The 12,886-nt window shown below is 49.4% G+C and overlaps 1 protein-coding gene across 11 annotated transcripts in view; it reads left to right on the plus strand.

Annotated features, from left to right (window-relative positions):
* Nucleotides 1-12,886, plus strand: part of C4H16orf70 (chromosome 4 C16orf70 homolog) — a 1,667,531-nt gene that overhangs the window by 469,585 nt on the left and 1,185,060 nt on the right. The window lies entirely within an intron of this gene.

Here is a 12,886-nt window from a genome sequence, read left to right on the forward strand (position 1 = left end):
GCGCTTTAAGCGTTTCAGTCCATGGTTCAGGACAGGCCGATGAGGGTCTTTTCAGACAGTATCACAGCAGTGGCATACATCATCTGGCAGGGGGGTACCCGAAGTCCTCAGCCGGCGAGGCGATGGTCCTGTTTCGATGGGTGGAAGTTCATGTTCCTCTTCTCTCAGCAGCGCACATTGCGGGTCAGGAAAATGTTCAGGCGGACTTCCTCAGCAGAAATCTTCTGGATCCAGGAGAATGGGAGCTGTCTGATCAGGCATTCGACCTACTGGTTCAAAAGTGGGGCCTTCCAGAGTGGATCTCATGGCCTCGTCTCACAATGCAGAGCTTCCTCGGTTCTTCAGCAGATGAAGGGAACGGAAGTCGGATGGGGTAGATGCATTGGCTCTTCTGTGGCCTCCGAGTTGTTTTCTTTATGTGTTTCCTCCTTGACCGATGATAGGTCAGGTGTTGCATCGCATATCTCTCTTTCCGGGTAGAGTGATCCTGGTGGCTTTGGATTGGCTGCGTCGTCCATGGTATGCGGACCTGATACAGCTGACATTTCCGGTGACTCCGGACTTACTGACTCGGGGTCTGATCTCCATGGAAAATCCGTCCCACTTTGGTCTTACGGCCTGGCTCTTGAAAGGTCACGGCTGAGGCGTAGGGGATATTCGGAACAGGTTATTTCCACTTTTCTTCAAGCCAAAAAAAGATCTACCTCTACCTCATATGCTAGAGTCTGGAGGGTTTTCGAGTCTTGGTGTAATGCTCAGGGTCTTTCGCCCTTCAAGACGTCCCTGTCGGCTATTCTTTCCTTTCTGCAGGAAGGCGTCGCCAAAGGGTTGGCCTATAATTCCCTGAAGGTTCAGGTGGCGGCCATTGCTTGTTACAGGGGCAGAGTACCTCGTTCGACGCTTGCGTCTCTACCTGATATAGTGCGATTCCTGAAAGGTGTTCACCATATTTGGCCTCCTATTAAGAAGACCTGTCCAGAGTAGAGTCTTAAGATTGTCCTTGGGGGGTTGCAGGCAGCCCCCTTTGATCCGTTATCTACTGCTACTCTGAAGGATGTCACGTGGAAAACAGTGTTTTTGGTGGCTATGGCGTCTGTCCGAAGGGTTTTGGAGTTGCAGGCTTTGTCTTGCAGAGATCCTTTTTTGCGCATTTCAGATGCTGGTGTATCTGTTAGGACGGTGCCTTCTTTTCTGCCTAAGGTGGTTTCTTCTTTTCATGTGAACCAGTATTTATTCCTTCTGGCTTTTCGGCGGGAGGATTGGGGGGGAGCGCTTCTCTTCCTTGCATTGCCTTGATGTGCGCAGAATTCTTCTTCATTATTTGCAGGTTACTAACGACTTTCGTCGGTCAGACCACCTATTTGTGTTGTTCGCGGGACAGAACAAAGGTATGGCTGCATCTAAGGCTTCCATCGCTCGTTGCGTCAAAGAGACGATTGCTTCAGCTTACTTAATGGCAGGAAAGCGGTTTCCGGAACAGCTTCGTGCCCATTCAACCCGAGCAATGGCTACGTCTTGGGCGGAGTCCGGGGGTCTTTCCTTGGAAGAGATTTGTCGTGCGGCTACTTAATCTTCTAGGAATACTTTTTCAAAGCATTACCGGTTGGATGTGGCAGCCCGTGTGGATGCTGACTTTGGCGCTTCAGTTATTGCGGAGGTGGCGTTGGCTTCCCACCCAGTTTGAGTTTTGCTTTGCTACATCCCACTAGTCTCTGGATTCATCTGCTGCTGCGCTAAGGAAGGAAAAATTATGTTCTTACCTGTTAATTTTCTTTCCTTTAGAAGCAGCAGATGAATCCAGAGCCCCACCCTTTCTGCAGACAGCCTCTCGGTTTCTGTGTGATGCAATTCGGTGGTGTTATTGTTGGTAGTTGTATTCTGTATTTTACCCTTTGTAATTCGTTGCTGGAAAGAAGTTTTTTAAATGCTCAATTTTCCTAGTTCTGGATGCTTGGGCAAGGAGCATTACTGGATATACAGGAGGAATGCCAACCTATAAGACCACCTGTTAATCAGTTTCTCTATCTCCACCTACTGGTCGATGTGTGCTATCCCATTAGTCTCTGGATTCATCTGCTGCTTCTAAAGGAAAGAAAATTAACAGGTAAGAACATAGTTTTTCCTTCTGATCCTAGTTGTGATCGCTCTACTCCGGGACCTATTTCCTCGGAGATGGGGACTCGTGGAATCCCGTATCTTTGTTCAGCCTTGGACCTGGTGGATCCCTGGCGTTTGTTACATGCTACAGAACAAGATTATACCCACAGATCCAGAGCACATGGTACACTTTCTAGGATTGATTATATTTTACTACTAGACGCTCTTTCTTGAATGTTGAATCAGCAATTATCGGACCCGCGGTGATCTCTGATCATGCTTTGATTTGGTTAGATGTTAATATTGGCTTTAGTATAAGGGGACCACCCTGTAGGTGTTTTCCTAGCTATTTGTTTCATGATGCTCATTTTCAGGACTTCTTACAAAAAAATGGGATGATTTTTTTGAATTTAATGGTCAACATATAAATAATCCGGATTTGTTTTGGAATACTGCTAAGATAGTTCTTCGGGGGGAATGTATTGCATATGTTAGTGTTCTTCCCAGAAATTTTTTCTAGCTGGGTGGCACGAAAAAATAGCCGGGTGGGACGGGACGGGGAAATATGTTGGTGCAAATTTGATGCTATGCAAATTAACCCTCCCTGCTTACAGTGAAGGAGTAGGAGTGGGGAAGAGGGTAGGCCCACAACCTGGAACGCTATGAAAGTTACCCCTCCCTGCTCACGGTGAAGGAGTAGGGTAGGGTTGTCTAACCTTTTGGCTTCCCTGGGCCACATTGGCCAAAAAAATTTTCTGGGGCCGCACCAACACTAGCTGATGAGCAAAAAAAAAGGCTGAGCAGGTCCCAAATTTGCAATCACTAATATAGAAGATGTACGTATCTAATAATAAACCTTCATTAAAGGGACACTGTGAAGAGGAACCCAAAAAAGCAGTAATTCTTACCCTGACTGAGTGATCCTCCACGTACACCGCTGACAGTGGGAGCAGCCACAGGCTTCCGCATCCCCACGGTTCATAGACAAAACCGCGGAAGACAAAGGCGCGCACCGACAACTGAGCGCAAGACGGAGACGCGCGCCGAAAAAAATGACAGTTTTTAGGGGCTCCGATGGGGGGTTTTGTTGGGGAGCCCCCCACTTTACTTAATACAGATCGCGGTGGGTGGTTTGGGGGGTTGTATCCCCCCTCATTATACTGTAAACTTAACTTTTTCCCTAAAAACAGGGAAAAAGTTAAGTTTACAGTATAATGAGGGGGGTTACAACCCCCCAAACCACCCACAATGCCGCCGCGATCTGTATTAAGTAAAGTGGGGGGGTTCCCCCACACACACCCCCGTCGGAGCCCCTAAAAACAGTTATTTTCTTCGGCGCGCGCCTCCACGCTGCGCGCCTTTGTCTTCCGCGGTTTTGACCTGACACCCATCCCCACTCTGATGAGTAGGGATGCGCGTTCCTGGTTCTCCCATTCACTTCTATTACAGCTATGGTGAGCCTCTTCAGAGGTGAGCCTCATCAGAGCGGGGATGCTGAATCAACTGTCAGCAGTGCACGTGGAGGATTGTTTAATCAGGGTAAATATTACTGCTTTTTTGGGCCTCCTCCCTGCCCCCCCCCTTGGTTTTCATGTATGCATGAAAGCAGGGGCAGCTTGAGGATATTGCTTTTGGCTGCAAAGCTTGGAGATTTTGAGTTGCCAGACTGGAGGAAGATGTCTTCAGTTGGCAGGGCTTGGGAATCTCCACTAGCTTGAGTATTTATAAATTGCACTCAGGCAGGGAGAAACTTTGGTGCCCCTCCACTAATTTTGGGCTCCAGTCCCTCCCCCAAATCAGCTGTATACGACTACGCCACTGAATACAAAAATAATTGTGATGCACATATCCCAAAGCTAACATATTCAAGTTAATAAATTCATAATAAAACAATTTTTTCTACCTTATTGTCTGGATGTTTTGTTTTTCCATCATCTTGGTCCCAGTTTCTCTTTCTGCTTTTTGTCGATCTTCTACCAATTCTCTTTCCAATGTCTGCTGTCCAGTTTTTCTCCTCTTCTCAATACTGTTCCATTCTTTTCCTTATGCCTGTCTCCAACGTATTGATTTTTCCCTTTCAGCCTTCTTAACTTTTTCTCTTTTTTGCCTCTGTCCACTCAAATCTTGCCTTCTTTCTCACCCTTCTTCTTTATAAATGTTCAGCTACCTCTCAATTCTCCATCTTCTCTCAGTCCCTAGCTCTCCCATTTCCCATCTCACTCCTTTCCCAGCCTCCTATTTCCTTCTATCTACTCCCCATTACCACATTTCTACCACAGTACTCACTGCTCTCTCACTCATTTTGTCATTTCCCTTTTGACCTCATCCACATGGCTCACCACTTTCAGAATCCTGAACAGACAAATCAATAATTAAATTTAAAAAAAACCAGACAAATCAATCACTAAATAAAAAAAATAAAAGCATTTCCCCTACCGTTGTTGTCTCTCTCCCTCCATGTGCCTTGCCTTCTGGCCTGCCCCCTGGTGTTATCTTTGGGCCGGTCCACTTTGCGATCAATGCAGCATCTTCGGGCTGGCTCCCTGAGTGCTGCATTGCACAAGACTATGGGCAGCAGCTCCTCGCATGCATCCCGCGCCTCATCTGGAAGCCTTCCCTCTGACATTGCGATGTCAGAGAGAAGGCTTCCGGTTCAAGTGCAGGCCGCGTGGAGGAGCCTGAGACAGCGGGCCCAAGACAGCGTTCCCACGTCCAGCGAGCCCAAGACAGCGTTCTTCAGCCGCCAGTCCACGGTAAGATCAATGCAACGTCTTCGGGCCAGCTTCCTGTGTGCTGCAGTACCCAAAGCCATGGGAAAGGCTTTGTGTACTGCAGCACACAGGAAGCTGGCCCGAAGATGTCGCATTGATCTTATCGTGGACTGGCGGCTGAAGAACGCTGTCTTGGGCCCGATGGACGTGCCGGCCCTGTGAACCGGCAGAAAATTTCTGCAGACTGGCACCGGTCCACGGACTGGCGGTTAAAGAACACTGCTCTAGAGCACCTGGTTTTGGGCATTTTCATCAGCTGTGTGCAGTGAACTTTTATCCCTCTACATGAGGAACTATCCTCTGGGAATAATTTTTAGTCTTCTTCCTTTTGGATAGAGTGATTGTCATTCAAACAGTCATAGCTGCCAGTGCAGAAATTTGAAATAAATTTAAAGAAATGGGTCAAGTTATTTTGGTCTGTTCCCATTTTGTACTGTATATGAAGGTTTCAATCCCTTATACAAAGTTCTGAGTTTATTCAAGACCAAAATATATGAAATACCCCCAAATACTCACCAATTTCACCAATTAATAATTCAGAAACTCCAGTCAGAGTCTCAGGACTCCTACAGTCACTTTGGTTCTTGGGACACATTTTTTTTTTTTTTTTGAAAGCCGTGCACCAATCCTCTTCCCTGTCTCTACTCCAGGGGTGTCCAACCTGCGGCCCGACAAGGAGTTTTGTGCGGCCCAGCTTCTCTCTCCCTCCGGCGGTAGTTTTCTGGCCGGCTCCCTTCTGCAGTCAGCTGCGGGTGGCGTCGGCTCCTCGTGCACACGATTCATGGCTGATTCGGAAGCCTTCTCTCAGAGGGAACGGTTCTGACACAGCCACAAATCACGCACGAGGAGCCGACGCCACCCGCAGCCGACTGCAGAAGAGAGCCGGCCAGAAAACTACCTGCCGGAGGGAGGGAGAAGCTGGGCTGCACAAAACTCCTTGTCGGGCTGCGGATTGGACACCCCTAGAGTAGGGACAGGGAAGAGGATTGGAGCGCGGCTTTGATGCTGGTGGTGCGGATGCAAGATGACAGCCGGGTGCTCACCTAAATTAGCTGGGCGGAGCGCCCGGCTAATACACGCTAGGGAGAACACTGTGTTATAGCATGCAATCGCCGCTTATCTAGGGGCATACTTCGTTTGGAGAGAGATTTAGCGGCTGCTAAATGACAATACGCGGCTTGTTCATCCCCTGCCGCTAAGGAAACTTTAATATCCATAGAATCATCTCTTAACACCCACATACACGAACGTACGATGAAGATGTTATTCTATCAAAAATTTAAATATCATAGATATGATAATCGTGCAGGCAAATTGTTATCTTACCTTACAAAGTAGGCGAGAGGACAGCATTTTATATTGGGAGACTTCATCATGACACTTCCCAGATTTCCAATCTCTTTAGGTCTTACTTTCAGGATTTTTTTGCAAAGCAGGATCGGGGAGCAGGTTCCCTGATTGGGAATTACCTCGCTGATTCGGGCTTACCCAAGCTTAATGATGATGACATTGCTTCTTTAAATTGCAAAGGGTGATTCAGAATCAGAGGAATTACTCTGCCCCTGGTCCTGATGGCTTTACCACCGAATTTTATAAATTGTTGTCCTCTCAGCTCGGAGCTCCCCTGAGAGATTATTATACAGAAGTTGTTGAACGGGGGAGCTTTCCCCAGGGTGCTATTGAGGCATGGATCATTTTAATTTTGAAGCCGGAAAAGGAGGCGACTTCTCCTGAATCCTATCGCCCAATCTCACTCCTTAATGTTGACGTAAAAATTCTGGCAAAACTTTTGGCTGATCGTTTATCTTTACTTCTTCCTAATCTTATTGGGGTAGAACAGGTAGGATTTGTGAAGGGCAGACAGTCAGTACAAAATGTTCGTAAGGTGCTTTTAACAATGGCCCATGCACAGGTTCATGACATTCCCTTGTTATTGGTGAGTTTGGATGCAGCCCGGGCTTTTGATCAAGTTGACTGGTCATATTTGTTTGAGATCCTGGATTATGTGGGGGTGAAGGGTTGGTATGCGCAGGCATTACAGACCTTGTATGCCTTCCCGGTAGCGCGTTTGTTAATAAATGACATGATAACTGAGAGTTTTCCAATAGAACGGGGCACTTGGCAGGGTTGCCCATTGTCCCCGCTCCTTTTTTTGCTTTATCTAGAGCCTTTTTTAAGAACAGTAGTGCGGGATCCTGATGTGAGAGGGATGGCATTTGTAAACCATATGGTCAAGGCCTTTGCTGACGATTTACTTTTTACGTTGACTCAACCCCTTTTTTCTCTGCCCCATCTTTTACAATCCTTGGAAGAGTTTCAGTTTTACTCTGGGTTTACACTGAACTATCTCAAATCCAAAGCCTTAGCTATTCCTATTGCCCTTCAGGACACCTGGGAAGGGGAGTTTCCCTTTTCTTGGGCTCCCACGGCGATTAAATATTTAGGGGTATGGCTGCCTTGTGATTTGTCCACTTTGTATGCTTGTAATGTGTCTCCGGTGTTGGAGGAAACGAGGCGTCAGCTTAAAATTTGGAATTCTTTCCCCTTATAAGTGGCAGGACGGGTGGCCTTGTACAATATGGTACTATTTCCAAAATAACTATACCGTTTTCAGGTTTTGCCATTGTTGTTAACTCAAGCACATAATGTCCAACTTTCCAGAGTTTTACAATCTTATCTCTGGGGGGGGGGGTAAGAAGCCGTGGATGACCTATCTGCGCATGTGTCTGCCCAGGGAGAGGGGGGGTTATGGTTTGTTGAATGTCAGCTGGTATGCTTTGGCCTGCCAGATGAGACACATTAATGATTGGTTTAGAGGTACAGCATATTTTTCTGCCACCCAGGTGAAGTTGTCAGTGTTACCTCCTTATCATATTAGCTACTTGTTACATGTCTCAGCCCCATGGTGGCCCAGTATCCAATTTTTGCCCCTGCGAGGCGGACATAGCGGTGGGTTTGTGGATGCATAAAACTCTCCTCAGTGATCTCTCCCTATCTTCCGATACATGGTAATTGTGATTTTGCCCCAGGTTTGCAGAATCCTCCTTTTCGGAGGTGGGTCTCCCAAGGACTACAGTATCTTTTCCAATTGTACACGGAGGAGGGGACTTTAGCCTCTTTTCGATCCTTGCACCAAACTTTTGGACTTTTGGAGGTGGATTTGTCTGCTTATTGGCAAATCCGCCATTATGTGCAATCATTGCCGGGACACCACTTAATAGAAGCCTGTCGAGAATCTATCTCTTGAGATGTTCAGTTTTTCGGTTCAGCAACAGATACCCTTACGTTTTCATCATGTGGGACTTCGTGACACGCAACCGGGCATCAATTTGGAGATTCTAACAGCCACATGGTCGGAAGATTTACAGTGTGCGCTTACAGCATCACAGGTGAAACAGGTTTTGAAGAATCTGAGGAAATTGTCTTCTAATGTACTTCATTGGGAACTTCAGCTTAAGTTCCTTCTCCGGCTGTATATCCCACCCCTGAGAGCCTTCCGGATGGGAATCACCCCAGTACATAACTGCCCCAAATGTAAGCAGGCTCAAGCTACACTGGGCCATGTTTTGGTCCTGCCCATGCAGTGTTCTCCCCAGAAATTTTTTCCAGCCGGGTGGCATGAAAAAGTAGCCGGGTGGGGCGGGACGGGGAAATTTGGTAATGGGGAAAATTAAGGGCTCCTTTTACTAAGCTGCAATAGCGTTTTTAGCGCGTGCAGAATTGCCGCGCTACACGGTGCGGCCGGGCCCGTCCCTGAGTAAGTGGGAAACTGCGGCCCGGACCACAAGTAAGATTTTTGATACGCCTTTTATAGGGCAGTGGAAGGAAGACCCGGATACCGGATTCTTTAGAATAAAGTATCAGGTTTATTACTAACCCAAAGTTCAAAGAAAATAAAACAGCAGAAGGAAAAACATAAAACATTCACTTCAGTGGGTTACAGTGCTTCGAGTGCTTCTCCCACCTTATACTCTTACAGTCCAGGTGCTATTAAGGAGCAAGATTGTACTTCCTTATCGCAAGTAAAATACCAGCAAACGTATAAGTCAGTTAATGCTTTCCTTGGCTCGTAGCCCCTGTCGGGCTTGATTGCTCTCACTCTGGTCTTCACCTTTTACAAGCCTAGTTAGCTGAGCCCAGCTTGCGTCCAGCCTTTCCTTCTCAGCTCTCTGCATTTGTTTAACACTTTATTAGCACCCTGTTAACTTGGCCCGCACTGCTCCTGCTGTCGGGTATACAAACAATAGGAGACCGTTCTTCAGGAGTTTAACTTAGGACATGCAAACATCATATTCTCCCAGGTCCATGCCCTCTTCACTTATCTCATTGCTTAGCACGCTGCCCATTTCCCATTCACACTCCCGGGAACTCTGGCTTGAAGTTTCTTCACTTCTTTCGGTTTGTGCTTCCCCTCCCCCTCTCTGTTCGTCTGCAAAACTATCTGCAGCTTTTCTCTGGGGAGACTTTCCCAGCCCTGCTCTTTGGGACTTGAGTTGCCAGTCACAATACCTCTCCAGGCCAGTAACACCTTTCCCTAGGTGTGGGCTTCTTGCCCTCCGTTCCTGCTGGGCTTGAGGCACCCTCTGTGACCTGGAACCCACGTGAGTAGTTTGGCTTCTCAACCACTCCTTCTGGTTCTCCTCTCTCCTCACTCTCGTTCCTCCTCTCGTTTCCTCCCTTTCTCCTTCTGTAGTAAATTGATCTTTCCTATAAGGCCAACCCCGGGGTCTGACTCCACCCCCTTCTAAATTAGCCTCAGGTTTCTCCCTGACTTCAGGAAAGGAGTGATAGGGGAAATCAGTGGTCTGCAGAGCCTTTCTTAATTGGCTCTTCAGCTGTGCTGGAACCTGCCTGGGCTTGCTTTCTTTTGCCTGAGCCAGCTGTCCTGACTCCATGCCGGGTTTTATCCAGCCTTGTGCTGCATTCTGGGGAGTTCTAGTAGTAGTTTTCCACGTGACAGGAGCTTCCCTGTCACATACCCCCCTACTTAAACCCCTATCGGTCCTTTCTTCCTTTACACTCTTAGAGGCCTTTTCCCCTAACCCTAACGGGACTCTTCGGGTTAGGGATTTCTTTATCACCCCTTCTTTCTCCTCTGTGGAGCCCCAGCCCTGCTCCCCCCGAGCAGTGACTGTATCTATCACTTCCTCTCGCAGTTCCGGAATCATCACTCGCTCACATATTAATTGAGCTATACAATCCCCTTCTTTTATACTATGTTCCTTCTCCCCTAGATTTATTACCAAAATCTTAAGGGTACCCCGATAATCGGGATCGACCACTCCAGCCCCTATGTGTATGCCCTGCCGGAGGGCCAAACCCGACCTTGGCGCAATGCGCCCATAACACTCTTCTGGGAGAGCGATCACTAAGCCCGTATCCACAACCTTCCTGCCCCCTTTTGGCACCTTTATTTCTTGGATACTGCTTAAGTCCCAGCCCACGGATCCTGGCGTCACGCGGACTGGCAATATAGCCTTGGGAGATAGACGCATCACCCTTAAAATGGGCTTCTCCCTATCTGGTGTAGCCTTGGCCAAGGAAACCTCTTTCGGTTGTCCGGGCGGACTCTTTCCTCTCTTGTCCCTACTCTGACCTACCTCTTCGGGTTTTCCTGGCGGACTCTTTCCTCTCATGTCCCTACTCTGACCTACCTCTTCAGGTCTCCCGGGCGAACTCTTTTGGCCCCTGTCCTTATGTACGCTTGCCTCTTCAGGATTAACGGATGACCTCTCTCCGCCCCTGTCCCTACATCTCGGACACTCCTTACACCAGGTCCCTACTTCTTGGACGAGTCCGGGCCAATAGAATTTCCTTTGGATCTCTTTAATGGTTAAACCTGGGGTCAAATGGTCTAGTCCTCGGTCCCTATGGATGGACCAAAATATTTGTTTCCTAAAGCTGGCTGGTATTACTAAGCACCTTTGTGCCTTTTGGGCCCTAGAATTCCATCCTCTCCTATAGAGAAGTCCTCCTACCACCTGGAACGCACAAGCCCCCTCCCCAGCAATTTCCCACTGCTCTATAGCCGGCTCTAACGAGGGATCTTTCCTTTGTTCCCGGCTTAGAGTAGGGAAGCGTTGGGCCACCTCGTAAGGCACCCAGGGTCTCCACGATAAGTGACTCCCCCCTCCCTTGCTTTGCGAGCAAGATCTTTTGTCCTCCCGCCTCTCTGCTCGGCTTTTCCTTCTTTTATGGGAGGGTTCTTCTAGGACCCCCTCTGCCAGAGGGAAGATTTGGGCTAACTGCTCCTCTTGCACTGGGGACGCCTCCACCCCTCGCATGCCAAAACACTCCCTAAAGTAGGGCCATTCCCGTCCCAGGATCACATCATATGGGGGCCTAGGCATCAGGGCCATTTTTAGAGCATCTTTTCTACCTTCATACTCTATCCACACCTCCTTCATTTCATAGGTTAAGGAGGTCCCATGCATGCATTGTATTTCCAATCGTCCCTGGGGTTTATCAATTTTCTGACCCCGGGCTCTTAAAACCTGATGCCATACTTTCTGGGCCAGTATGGACTGATCAGCCCCTGAGTCTATTAGGGCAACTAACGGGATTCCCTCTATTTTTATCGGAATCATCCACGCTCTCAGGGAAACCAGGGTTGTGGACCCAACCTTGTTGGTCAGGCTCCTCCTGACCGGGCCTTGCACTTGCCAATGTCCCGGATGCCCACAGGCCAGTGGCGTACCAAGGGGGGGGCGGGGGGGGGGCGGTCCGCCCCGGGTACCAAGCCCTGAGGGGGTGCTCCCGGTCCGGTCCAGTTACCCCCCCCTGCGCCGGGTGTCGCGTCTGGAAACAGCCTGCAGCAAGATCGCGATGCCAGAGATCTTTGCCTGCTTCGACTGTTTCCTCCGCCACGGTCCTGCCCCTCCTCTGATGTCAGAGGAGGGGCGGGACCGCGGCGGAGGAAACAGCCGAAGCAGGCAAAGATCTCTGGCATCGCGCGATCTTGTTGCAGGCTGTTTCCCCAGGGCAGTAGCGTACCAAGGTGGGCGAGGGGGAGGTCCATCCCGGGTGCCGCCTTAGGGGGGGGTGCACAGCTGGCCCGGTCCCTATCGCGCTCCTACCCTCCCAGCGAAAGCAGCATCGGCGCCATTATCGAAAAAGGTAATGGCGCCAGGCCTTGGAGCACCAAGGCAGACCGCTTCTCCCCCCTCCCAGCCGAAACCCCGCTGACCATCCTATCTCTCTCCCCCCCCAAGTGAACCTTTCTGACCCTCCCAGCGAAAGCAGCAAACCTCCCTCCAGTAGCGTCGGCTTTATCCTCCCTCTGCCGCATCACTGATGACGTCATCAGTAACGCGGCAGAGGGAGGAGAAAGCCGCGAAGGAGGTTTGCTGCTCTCGCTGGGAAGGTCGGAAAGGTTCACGGGGGGGGGGGAGATAGGAGGGTCAGCGGGGGTTCGGCTGGGAGGGGGGAGAAGCGGACTGCCTCGGTGCTCCATTACCTTCTTCGGGCAGCAGCAGCGTTTACAATTCGCTGCTGTTGCCGGCTTCAGGCCTTGTTCTCTGCCGGGTCCTGCCTACTTCCAGTTTTCATGAAGACAGGACCCGACAGAGAGGAAGGCCTGAAGCGGGCAACATCAGTGAATTGTGAATGCTGCTGCTGCCCGATGAAGTTCAGGACATCAGGACATCGGGGAAGGAGCAGGGAGAAATCGGCTGCTGGCTTGGGGGTGAGGGTAGGGAAAGAATCGTGGAAGTGGAGAAATCGGCACGATGGCTTTGTGCAGGCTAGGGGGAGAGAGAAAGAAAGGAAAAAATAAAGAGGGGGGGCCAGGGGGAGAGAGAAAGAAAGGCAGAAAGAAAGAGGGGGACCAAGGGGAGAGAAAGAAAGGCAGAAATAAAGAAGGGGACCAAGGGGAGAGAAAGAAAGGCAGAAATAAAGAGGGGGTCAAGGGGGAGAGAAAGAAAGGCAGAAAGAAAGAGGAGGGCCAGGGGGAGAGAGAAAGAAAGGCAGAAAGAAAGAGGGGGACCAAGGGGAGAGAAAGAAAGGCAGAAATAAAGAGG

Source organism: Geotrypetes seraphini, chromosome 4 (genome assembly GCF_902459505.1).
Source record: "Geotrypetes seraphini chromosome 4, aGeoSer1.1, whole genome shotgun sequence".
Lineage (NCBI taxonomy): Eukaryota > Metazoa > Chordata > Amphibia > Gymnophiona > Dermophiidae > Geotrypetes > Geotrypetes seraphini.